A 12,679-nucleotide genomic window follows, 5' to 3' on the forward strand; every position below is an offset into this window, starting at 1 on the left:
TCAAAGGCGAAATGGACCTGGATAATGACTGGTCAGAGAGTGACAGTGAGATTGAGGAAATTACAGCTGATTTTGAGATTGATGAGGAAACAGACCAACCAGCAACGTGCGGAGGTAAGAAGGCAGTCAGTGGAATTACAATGAGGAGTGCTGAGCTAGTTTGACAGCATGTGAAAATCATCACTAATATTTTATAATTGTAGGAAACTCCTGTGAAATAATTAACACTTACCTTTCACCCACATTTTCACACACCATTTTATTCAAATGTCAGATTACTCCATCTCTATTGCTGAGGAGTTTAAGATTCAGGACCCTGACAAGAATCAACCAGCAAAACTCAAAGGTAAAAAGGGGATAGACAGAGAATAAAGTGTGATATGTGAAGGTAGTTTCAACACTTTCACTTACACTGTCTGTATACCACCTCCCTCTCCTCCAGATTCCTCCATCTTCTTGGCTGGTGCTGAGGTCAAACAGACCCAGTGCAAAGGTCATCTTAGTTTACAGTTCTTTTGTACATTGAAAGTGTTATACAACTGCACCCCCCTCCCCCACTGTTGGTATTAACATCCTTAATTTTCCTATTTCTTGTTAGATGTCTCCTTGGTTGCTGCAGCTGAGTCAAAGACTCTGAAACCTCAGGAGGAGCAGCCAGCAAAGTGTAAAGGTAAAGACCAAAGCCCGGTTTCCCGATAGTGATGGAACTGATGCTTACTAGTGTTTAAGTGATGCAGCTTTCTTATAACGCCCGAAGATGTCACATGTGTTTCAACAAAACACCACGCAGAGAGAACGTTCACTAAGTGCATTGTTGGAGAAGGTGTCGATATTGATTGAAAGAAAGGCAGGGCTGCTCTTTGATCAGATTTCTCCATTGAAATCTTACCTTAACATTAGAATTATTCCACAGTACTGATGACGGATCAGCTCCTAGAGAGCTATTACCACCTCATAGCTGCAAAATATTGAGGCTGCTTATTCTGATGCTTACCTTATAATAATGCACTAAATCACAGATTCATTTGGCACATGTAGTTAAACATCATGAAATATATATTGAGGCAAAAATTACAGACCGTATAGTCTACAAATAGAAGTCAATTGACTGAAGATTAAATAGATTTTAATATGATTGAAATACAGGCGTATGGAGCCTACTGAACTTTGCTTGTTGAATTGCCAAGACATTGACAACTGTTCATTTGTAGTCAACTTCATGCCAAAGTTATCGTCAGTCACAGAGAGACAGATAAACGTCTTGTTTCTATGTTTAGGGGAGATCTTCTGCGTAGAAAGTGATGCAGAAGGGCAAAATAAGCATTTAACAAAGCACTTAGCTGAAGTACGAGTGGTCTGAGGCAGAATTTTCAACTGCAACTTGACTAATTATGCTTTTGGGAAACTGCTCTGAGATGTAAATATGCTCCTATGAAGGTTCTAATGATTAACATATCCTTATGATGGTTTTGGGAAACTGGGCCCTGGATTATAACATATTGATACAATGTTGAATGCTGAGATAGTTTATTACCATGTTCAAGGCACTTCTGTTTTTCTGTGTGTATTAATGTCCATTCTCTCTCTTTTCTTGTCAGATTTGTCTGTGTTTGCTGCAGCCGGAGGAAAGACTCAGGACTCAGCAAAGGTCAAAGGTGAAAAGGACCTGGATAATGACTGGTCAGAGAGTGACAGTGAGATTGAGGAAATTATAGCTGATTTTGAGATTGATGAGGAAACAGAGCAACCAGCAACGTGCGGAGGTAAGAAGGCAGTCAGTGGAATTGCAATGAGGAGTGCTGAGCTAGTTTGACAGCATGTTCAAGGTGTTATGTCTGTCTAGTAATGTACTTTCTCTCTCTTCTCTTGTCTGTGTTTGCTGCAGCTGGAGGACAGACTCAGAACACTCAGACAGACCAGGCAGCAAAGGTCAAAGGTGAACAGGACCTGGACATTGACTGGTCAGAGAGTGACTATGACAGTGAGGGAACAATGGATAGTGACAAAGAGTTCATAGGTAAAGACGAATGGACAAAATGGAGCGTGGACATTGAGGAAAAGAAAGCGTGTACACAAGTCCAACATGATGGAAATACAGCTGAGAGAGACATCATAAACCAAGAGAAGAAAAAGGTCCAGCCAGCAAAATGCAAAGGTGAGAGAGAGAGAGAGAGAGAGAGAGAGAGAGAGAGAGAGAGAGAGAGAGAGAGAGAGAGAGAGAGAGAGAGAGAGAGAGAGAGAGAGAGAGAGAGAGAGAGAGAGAGAGAGAGAGAGAGAGACCACTAGATGATAAGGAGAAGTTCAGATTGTGAAGTGAGCATGAATTCCCTCAGTATGTTTATCAATCGTTCCTCTTGCCCACCTTTCTCCCCTGAAAGATTTATCCATCTTTTCAGCTGGTGCTCAGACTCAGCAGACCCAGCAGTGCAAAGGTAAGAAAGAGGATGGGTGCAGCATTATGAATTGCTGTGTCACATAAGACCCACTACCCACTGGGCACAAACTGGTTGAATCACCCTTCACCATGAATCACCCTTCACTGGTTGAATCACCCTTCACTGGTTGAATCACCCTTCACCATGAATCACCCTTCACTGGTTGAATCACCCTTCACTGGTTGAATCACCCATTTTTAAAATCTATTTTATGACATGACATTGAATCAATATGGAAAACTACTTGGATTTGCAAAATGTCATCAATGTAAAAGGAATTTCAGGAAGTTTTTTTCCAATTACATGGTTTATATTTTGTTGATTTCACATTAGTTGTCAACTGAATCAAACGTAAATTAAAACTAGACGTTAAACTGGCGTCTGTGTCCAGTGGATAATATATATTTTATTTTCATGTCATCTTAGTTTACAGTTATTTTGTACACTGAAACCATTAAGTCTATGATAGTCACACATTCACATTTGGATTGCAGCCTACTACATGAATATACTGATCTGTTGGACCATTGATATTCAAACTGTCCTACAACTTGTCTAGTAATATATAATAATATAATAAATAGTAAACTACATTGAGTTCAGTTCATTTGAAAGCATCGTCAACACTGTACATCTTTTAGTGTTTAAGGTATTATTATCAAACACACTCCTTTTGATATGGACACCAGTCATTTTACTTTATCTTGACAGATGTCTCCATGGTTACTGCAACTGAGTCAAAGACTCTGAAACCTCAGGAGGACCAGCCAGCAATGTGCAAAGGTGAAAAAGTCTAGAATTACCATATTGATGCAATGATGAGTGCTGAGCAAGCTTGAAAGCTGTGTCTCTGTGTTGTATCGGTTATATATCTGTTATATCTGTCTATATCTGTTCCTCTTTTCTCTTGTCTGTGTTTGCCGCAGCTGGAGGAAAGACTCAGAACACTCAGACAAACCAGGCAACAAAGGTCAAAGGTGAAAATGACCTGACAAGTGGGGGAATGAACCAAGAGAAGACAGAGATAGAGGTCCTTCAGAGGTCTCGTCAGGAACAGCCAGCTAAGTGTAAAGGTCAGGAGGGTTGGAGGACCATGCTATAACCAGTAGAGCTGTCTTTTTACATTTAACATTTACATTTTAGTCATAGAGCAGATTATCTTATTCAGAGCGACTATACTGGCCCCCCGTGGGAATCGAAAACACAACCCTGGTGTTGCAAGTACCATGAAATACCAACTGAGACTCACTAGGCTCTAAATAACAGAGATGATGTTTATTTCCAATCCTTTCTGTCTGTCTGTCTGTCTGTCTGTCTGTCTGTCTGTCTGTCTGTCTGTCTGTCTGTCTGTCTGTCTGTCTGTCTGTCTGTCTGTCTGTCTGTCTGTCTGTCTGTCTGTCTGTCTGTCTGTCTGTCAGTCTCTCTGTCTCTGTCTCTCTCTCTCTCTCTGTCTCTCTCTCTCTCTCTCTCTCTCTCTCTCTCTCTCTCTCTCTCTCTCTCTCTCTCTCTCTCTCTCTGTCTCTCTCCCTTTCTCTGTGTCTCTCTCTCTCTCTCTCTCTCTCTCTCTCTCTCTCTCTCTCTCTCTCTCTCTCTCTCTCTCTCTCTCTCTCTCTCTCTCTCTCTCTCTCTCTCTCTCTCTCTCTCTCTCTCTCTCTCTCTCTCTCTCTCTCTCTCTCTCTCTCTCTCTCTCTCTCTCTCTCTCTCTCTCTCTCTCTCTCTCTCTCTCTCTCTCTCTCTGTCTCTCAGGCATGGCCAAGGTCCCCCCGGTTCAGCAGGCCAAAGTGAGTAATAAAAGTGAGATTGTCCAAAAGAAAGATGGGAATGACAAAGTGACAGAGCCAAAGACAGATGCAGAGCTCATTATGGAAAAATATGAGAGGATGGTGGAAGAGGGGAGACGGGGGCCTGGTCAGAAGGATAGGAGAGATAAAGACATGGCCAAAGAGTCTAAAGAAGAGCAGCGCAGGCTGAGGAATGAGAAGGCCCTTCAGGATCACCTGGACAGTGTAGAGAATCAGGAAGAGACAAGCAAACAGACCAGACAAGCACAGTGTAAAGGTAGGACCAGGCAAAGTGACAGGGGACTCGAACAGAAAACATTTAATTCTCTGTGGTTTAATAGCGAAGAGCTCCATTGCTCTCTCCCAAAAGTTAGGTTGGTGCGTAAAACCTGTAAATTCAAATAACTACAAAAATATACATTTGAACTGCATCAGGGATGGCGTACGCAGATGTTTCGGCTTTGCAGCCTTCTTCAGGGTGGTTTAGCATCACATTGTACTCAGACGACGCCATCTTAATCCTCATGGGGAGGCTAATAAAACTATTACATTTAAGTAACAGCATTGTATCTCACTAAGGTACTGAGTTATGTGTGACTGCAGTTTATTAACACAGTACTCCTCTAGTGCATTGAAACAGTTAATAGAACTTAACTACACTTTTATTGCTGTGTGTTGTTGTCCTATCAAATCTCCATTCATGTATATTCCTTTCTGTCCTTAGATTACTCTATTTTCACTGCATCAGGGCTAAAGAGCAAGGACCCGTATGATCAACAGCCAGTAAAATGCAAAGGTAAAACATGAAGGGGGATAGAGAGGGACAGACTTTTCACAAAGTATTTGATGGCTCAGTGAGGTGTCAGTAAAAAGGATGCGAGATATAAAACGCGTACGCACACGTGTTCACTCTGTTTTCCTCTATTTATCTCTGTCTCTCTCTCTCTCTCTCTCTCTCTCTCTCTCTCTCTCTCTCTCTCTCTCTCTCTCTCTCTCTCTGTCTGTCTGTCTGTCTGTCTGTCTGTCTGTCTGTCTGTCTGTCTGTCTGTCTGTCTGTCTGTCTGTCTGTCTGTCTGTCTGTCTGTCTGTCTGTCTGTCTGTCTGTCTGTCTGTCTGTCTGTCTGTCTGTCTGTCTGTCTGTCTGTCTGTCTGTCTGTCTGTCTGTCTGTCTGTCTGTCTGTCTGTCTGTCTGTCTGTCTGTCTCTCTCTCTCTCTCTCTCTCTCTCTCTCTCTCTCTCTCTCTCTCTCTCTCTCTCTCTCAGGCATGGCCAAGGTCCCCCCGGTTCAGCAGGCCAAAGTGAGTAATAAAAGTGAGATTGTCCAAAAGAAAGATGGGAATGACAAAGTGACAGAGCCAAAGACAGATGCAGAGCTCATTATGGAAAGATATGAGAGGATGGTGGAAGAGGGGAGACGGGGGCCTGGTCAGAAGGATAGGAGAGATAAAGACATGGCCAAAGAGTCTAAAGAAGAGCAGCGCAGGCTGAGGAATGAGAAGGCCCTTCAGGATCACCTGGACAGTGTAGAGAATCAGGAAGGGACAAGCAAACAGACCAGACAAGCACAGTGTAAAGGTAGGACCAGGCAAAGTGACAGGGGACTCGAACAGAAAACATTTAATTCTCTGTGGTTTAATAGCGAAGAGCTCCATTGCTCTCTCCCAAAAGTTAGGTTGGTGCGTAAAACCTGTAAATTCAAATAACTACAAAAATATACATTTGAACTGCATCAGGGATGGCGTACGCAGATGTTTCGGCTTTGCAGCCTTCTTCAGGGTGGTTTAGCATCACATTGTACTCAGACGACGCCATCTTAATCCTCATGGGGAGACTAATAAAACTATTACATTTAAGTAACAGCATTGTATCTCACTAAGGTACTGTGTTATGTGTGACTGCAGTTTATTAACACAGTAATCCTCTAGTGCATTGAAACAGTTTATAGAACTTAACTACACTTTTATTGCTGTGTGTTGTTGTCCTATCAAATCTCCATTCATGTATATTCCTTTCTGTCCTTAGATTACTCTATTTTCACTGCATCAGGGCTAAAGCACAAGGACCCGTATGATCAACAGCCAGTAAAATGCAAAGGTAAAACATGAAGGGGGATAGAGAGGGACAGACTTTTCACAAAGTATTTGATGGCACAGTGAGGTGTCGGTAAAAAGGATGAGAGATATAGAGAGAGGGAGACAAGAAATGAAAAGAGAGAGAGAGAGACAGACAGACAGACAGACAGACAGACAGACAGACAGACAGACAGACAGACAGACAGACAGACAGACAGACAGACAGACAGACAGACAGACAGACAGACAGACAGACAGACAGACAGACAGACAGACAGACAGACAGACTATAGGCTCTGGTACTCAATTGGAATAGAACTGTATGATGTTTACTCAAGTCTATTTTAGGAAACATGGCTGATGTTTGTTTTGGATCATTTTCCTTCTTTCTATATATCTCTCACTCTGTCTCTCTCTCTCTCTTTCTCTCTCTTAAACGCGTACGCACACTCACGCACACGTGTTCACTCTGTTTTTCTCTGTCTGTCTGTCTGTCTGTCTGTCTGTCTGTCTGTCTGTCTGTCTGTCTGTCTGTCTGTCTGTCTGTCTGTCTGTCTGTCTGTCTGTCTGTCTGTCTGTCTGTCTGTCTGTCTGTCTGTCTGTCTGTCTGTCTGTCTGTCTGTCTGTCTGTCTGTCTGTCTGTCTCTTCTCTCTTTCTCTCTTAAACGCGTACGCACACTCACGCACACGTGTTCACTCTGTTTTTCTGTCTCTGTCTGTCTGTCTGTCTGTCTGTCTGTCTGTCTGTCTGTCTGTCTGTCTGTCTGTCTGTCTGTCTGTCTGTCTGTCTGTCTGTCTGTCTGTCTGTCTGTCTGTCTGTCTGTCTGTCTGTCTGTCTGTCTGTCTGTCTGTCTCTTAAACGCGTACACACACTCACGCACACGTGTTCACTCTGTTTTCCTCTATCTATCTCTGTCTCTGTCCCTGTCTCTGTCTCTGTCTCTCTGTCTCTCTCTCTGTCTCTCTCTCTCTGTCTGTCTGTCTGTCTGTCTGTCTGTCTGTCTGTCTGTCTGTCTGTCTGTCTGTCTGTCTGTCTGTCTGTCTGTCTGTCTCTCTCTCTCTCTCTCTCTCTTTCTCTCTCTCAGATGTCTCTATATTTGCAGCTGGGAAAAATCGTTTGGCTAAAGTCTTGAAACCCCTTGTGCGCAAAAAAATGAAGGCAGAATTCATAGGTAAGAGAGGAGAATGTTTCAACTGATAAGTGAAGTTTGTTTGACACAGTATTACATGATTCTAACAGTGATACTTTTTGTTGGGTCTTTTTTCAGTTCCTGACGTTTTCCTTGCTAAGAAGTGACCTCTGCAATTTGAAAAATATTTTCTGAAATTCATTTTCATTCTTTCCCTTGTTTTCTATATACACTTTTTAATTCTTCAAGCATTATAAAATAATAAAATAATTTTATCATCAATGGTTTGTGTGTGCACATTGTTTTTAAGGGTGAGGTCAAGACCAATTCTGTGTTCTGTGTTTTGTTAGAGAAACAGTTTGGATACTAGCCCAGATTCCTAACCTCTGGGGTTTGCAAAGTCTTTCAAAAAAACATTCACCAGCCTTAGATTCTCCAATATTTTTTTTGTCACATTAGACTTGAAAGATATGCTAACAGAATTGAGCGTGCCAGAGAAAATGGTCTCTAATGTACCCACAGTTTAGTACTCAAAGCATTCTCTCTCTCTTTAGGATTTGTTCAGATGGTTGTGGCCATAGAGCTCGCCTGTTTGTAGTCCTAAAAACTGGAAATGAAACCTTGTGGTACAGATAGGGGTCTACCTGTGCCTGAGCACCTTAGTTTAAATATCAACAGTACTGCCCCAGCAGCATACCATTTGATTAACACTTTATAACACTTGATTTACATCATCATCAATTCTCGGTCTGGTTGGACTTCACGCAGCAGAGAGAGGCAGAAAGACATAGCGAGGAGTGGTTGCATCTCCGACCCTCCGACCCATGTCCACCCTTTCTTCAGTCGGGAGTTGTACGTGTGTGTCAGGGCAGCAGCAACACAGGCAGTCTACACTCTAGCAAACCATCATATACTAACATATCTCATAGTGAGAGAACCACACCAGACTCATCCTTTCATCTCATAGTGAGAGAACCACACCAGACTCATCCTTTCATCTCATAGTGAGAGAATCACATCAGACTCATCCTTTCATCTCATAGTGAGAGAACCACACCAGACTCATCCTTTCATCTCATAGTGAAAGAACCACACCAGACTCATCCTTTCATCTCATAGTGAGAGAACCACACCAGACTCATCCTTTATTCTAGCCTTCCTTAAAAAGTGTCCAGGCCATACAGTGTGGAAATTCAAGATGTGGCTTCACCTCCTAAATGACACTTATAGTCCCTATCTCCCATCCTCTCTCTCTCTCTCTCTCTCTCTCTCTCTCTCTCTCTCTCTCTCTCTCTCTCTCTCTCTCTCTCTCTCTCTCTCTCTCTCTCTCTCTCTCTCTCTCTCTCTCTCTCTCTCTCTCTCTCTCTCTCTCTCTCTCTCTCTCTCTCTCTCTCTCTCTCTCTCTCTCTCTCTCTCTCTCTCTCTCTCTCTCTCTCTCTCTCTCTCTCTCTCTCTGTCTCTCAGGCATGGCCAAGGTCCCCCCCAGTTCAGCAGGCCAAAGTGAGTAATAAAAGTGAGATTGTCCAAAAGAAAGATGGGAATGACAAAGTGACAGAGCCAAAGACAGATGCAGAGCTCATTATGGAAAAATATGAGAGGATGGTGGAAGAGGGGAGACGGGGCCTGGTCAGAAGGATAGGAGAGATAAAGACATGGCCAAAGAGTCTAAAGAAGAGCAGCGCAGGCTGAGGAATGAGAAGGCCCTTCAGGATCACCTGGACAGTGTAGAGAATCAGGAAGAGACAAGCAAACAGACCAGACAAGCACAGTGTAAAGGTAGGACCAGGCAAAGTGACAGGGGACTCGAACAGAAAACATTTAATTCTCTGTGGTTTAATAGCGAAGAGCTCCATTGCTCTCTCCCAAAAGTTAGGTTGGTGCGTAAAACCTGTAAATTCAAATAACTACAAAAATATACATTTGAACTGCATCAGGGATGGCGTACGCAGATGTTTCGGCTTTGCAGCCTTCTTCAGGGTGGTTTAGCATCACATTGTACTCAGACGACGCCATCTTAATCCTCATGGGGAGGCTAATAAAACTATTACATTTAAGTAACAGCATTGTATCTCACTAAGGTACTGAGTTATGTGTGACTGCAGTTTATTAACACAGTACTCCTCTAGTGCATTGAAACAGTTAATAGAACTTAACTACACTTTTATTGCTGTGTGTTGTTGTCCTATCAAATCTCCATTCATGTATATTCCTTTCTGTCCTTAGATTACTCTATTTTCACTGCATCAGGGCTAAAGAGCAAGGACCCGTATGATCAACAGCCAGTAAAATGCAAAGGTAAAACATGAAGGGGGATAGAGAGGGACAGACTTTTCACAAAGTATTTGATGGCTCAGTGAGGTGTCAGTAAAAAGGATGCGAGATATAAAACGCGTACGCACACGTGTTCACTCTGTTTTCCTCTATTTATCTCTGTCTCTCTCTCTCTCTCTCTCTCTCTCTCTCTCTCTCTCTCTCTCTCTCTCTCTCTCTCTCTCTGTCTGTCTGTCTGTCTGTCTGTCTGTCTGTCTGTCTGTCTGTCTGTCTGTCTGTCTGTCTGTCTGTCTGTCTGTCTGTCTGTCTGTCTGTCTGTCTGTCTGTCTGTCTGTCTGTCTGTCTGTCTGTCTGTCTGTCTGTCTGTCTGTCTGTCTGTCTGTCTGTCTGTCTGTCTGTCTGTCTGTCTGTCTGTCTGTCTGTCCGTCTCTCTCTCTCTCTCTCTCTCTCTCTCTCTCTCTCTCTCTCTCTCTCTCTCTCTCTCAGGCATGGCCAAGGTCCCCCCGGTTCAGCAGGCCAAAGTGAGTAATAAAAGTGAGATTGTCCAAAAGAAAGATGGGAATGACAAAGTGACAGAGCCAAAGACAGATGCAGAGCTCATTATGGAAAGATATGAGAGGATGGTGGAAGAGGGGAGACGGGGGCCTGGTCAGAAGGATAGGAGAGATAAAGACATGGCCAAAGAGTCTAAAGAAGAGCAGCGCAGGCTGAGGAATGAGAAGGCCCTTCAGGATCACCTGGACAGTGTAGAGAATCAGGAAGGGACAAGCAAACAGACCAGACAAGCACAGTGTAAAGGTAGGACCAGGCAAAGTGACAGGGGACTCGAACAGAAAACATTTAATTCTCTGTGGTTTAATAGCGAAGAGCTCCATTGCTCTCTCCCAAAAGTTAGGTTGGTGCGTAAAACCTGTAAATTCAAATAACTACAAAAATATACATTTGAACTGCATCAGGGATGGCGTACGCAGATGTTTCGGCTTTGCAGCCTTCTTCAGGGTGGTTTAGCATCACATTGTACTCAGACGACGCCATCTTAATCCTCATGGGGAGACTAATAAAACTATTACATTTAAGTAACAGCATTGTATCTCACTAAGGTACTGTGTTATGTGTGACTGCAGTTTATTAACACAGTAATCCTCTAGTGCATTGAAACAGTTTATAGAACTTAACTACACTTTTATTGCTGTGTGTTGTTGTCCTATCAAATCTCCATTCATGTATATTCCTTTCTGTCCTTAGATTACTCTATTTTCACTGCATCAGGGCTAAAGCACAAGGACCCGTATGATCAACAGCCAGTAAAATGCAAAGGTAAAACATGAAGGGGGATAGAGAGGGACAGACTTTTCACAAAGTATTTGATGGCACAGTGAGGTGTCGGTAAAAAGGATGAGAGATATAGAGAGAGGGAGACAAGAAATGAAAAGAGAGAGAGAGAGACAGACAGACAGACAGACAGACAGACAGACAGACAGACAGACAGACAGACAGACAGACAGACAGACAGACAGACAGACAGACAGACAGACAGACAGACAGACAGACAGACAGACAGACAGACAGACAGACAGACAGACAGACAGACTATAGGCTCTGGTACTCAATTGGAATAGAACTGTATGATGTTTACTCAAGTCTATTTTAGGAAACATGGCTGATGTTTGTTTTGGATCATTTTCCTTCTTTCTATATATCTCTCACTCTGTCTCTCTCTCTCTCTTTCTCTCTCTTAAACGCGTACGCACACTCACGCACACGTGTTCACTGTTTTTCTGTCTGTCTGTCTGTCTGTCTGTCTGTCTGTCTGTCTGTCTGTCTGTCTGTCTGTCTGTCTGTCTGTCTGTCTGTCTGTCTGTCTGTCTGTCTGTCTGTCTGTCTGTCTGTCTGTCTGTCTGTCTGTCTGTCTGTCTGTCTGTCTGTCTGTCTGTCTGTCTGTCTGTCTGTCTGTCTGTCTGTCTGTCTCTTTCTCTCTCTTAAACGCGTACGCACACTCACGCACACGTGTTCACTCTGTTTTTCTCTGTCTCTGTCTGTCTGTCTGTCTGTCTGTCTGTCTGTCTGTCTGTCTGTCTGTCTGTCTGTCTGTCTGTCTGTCTGTCTGTCTGTCTGTCTGTCTGTCTGTCTGTCTGTCTGTCTGTCTGTCTGTCTGTCTGTCTGTCTGTCTGTCTGTCTGTCTCTTAAACGCGTACACACACTCACGCACACGTGTTCACTCTGTTTTCCTCTATCTATCTCTGTCTCTGTCCCTGTCTCTGTCTCTGTCTCTCTGTCTCTCTCTCTGTCTCTCTCTCTCTGTCTGTCTGTCTGTCTGTCTGTCTGTCTGTCTGTCTGTCTGTCTGTCTGTCTGTCTGTCTGTCTGTCTGTCTGTCTGTCTGTCTCTCTCTCTCTCTCTCTCTTTCTCTCTCTCAGATGTCTCTATATTTGCAGCTGGGAAAAATCGTTTGGCTAAAGTCTTGAAACCCCTTGTGCGCAAAAAAATGAAGGCAGAATTCATAGGTAAGAGAGGAGAATGTTTCAACTGATAAGTGAAGTTTGTTTGACACAGTATTACATGATTCTAACAGTGATACTTTTTGTTGGGTCTTTTTTCAGTTCCTGACGTTTTCCTTGCTAAGAAGTGACCTCTGCAATTTGAAAAATATTTTCTGAAATTCATTTTCATTCTTTCCCTTGTTTTCTATATACACTTTTTAATTCTTCAAGCATTATAAAATAATAAAATAATTTTATCATCAATGGTTTGTGTGTGCACATTGTTTTTAAGGGTGAGGTCAAGACCAATTCTGTGTTCTGTGTTTTGTTAGAGAAACAGTTTGGATACTAGCCCAGATTCCTAACCTCTGGGGTTTGCAAAGTCTTTCAAAAAAACATTCACCAGCCTTAGATTCTCCAATATTTTTTTTGTCACATTAGACTTGAAAGATATGCTAACAGAATTGAGCGTGCCAGAGAAAATGGTCTCTAATGTACCCACAGTTTAGTACT

At 42.9% G+C, this 12,679-nt stretch overlaps 2 long non-coding RNA genes across 2 annotated transcripts; both read left to right on the forward strand.

Annotated features, from left to right (window-relative positions):
• Positions 1 to 4,940: 4,940 nt before the first annotated feature.
• LOC124037188 lies at positions 4,941 to 7,699 on the forward strand. Its single transcript, XR_006839139.1, has 3 exons — positions 4,941 to 5,012; positions 7,373 to 7,459; positions 7,556 to 7,699. It is a non-coding gene; the product is annotated as an uncharacterized LOC124037188 (long non-coding RNA).
• A 1,941-nt stretch (positions 7,700 to 9,640) lies between these two features.
• LOC124037222 lies at positions 9,641 to 12,430 on the forward strand. Its single transcript, XR_006839150.1, has 3 exons — positions 9,641 to 9,712; positions 12,104 to 12,190; positions 12,287 to 12,430. It is a non-coding gene; the product is annotated as an uncharacterized LOC124037222 (long non-coding RNA).
• The last annotated feature ends 249 nt before the right edge of the window (positions 12,431 to 12,679 follow it).

This window comes from Oncorhynchus gorbuscha, linkage group LG06, assembly GCF_021184085.1.
Source record: "Oncorhynchus gorbuscha isolate QuinsamMale2020 ecotype Even-year linkage group LG06, OgorEven_v1.0, whole genome shotgun sequence".
Lineage (NCBI taxonomy): Eukaryota > Metazoa > Chordata > Actinopteri > Salmoniformes > Salmonidae > Oncorhynchus > Oncorhynchus gorbuscha.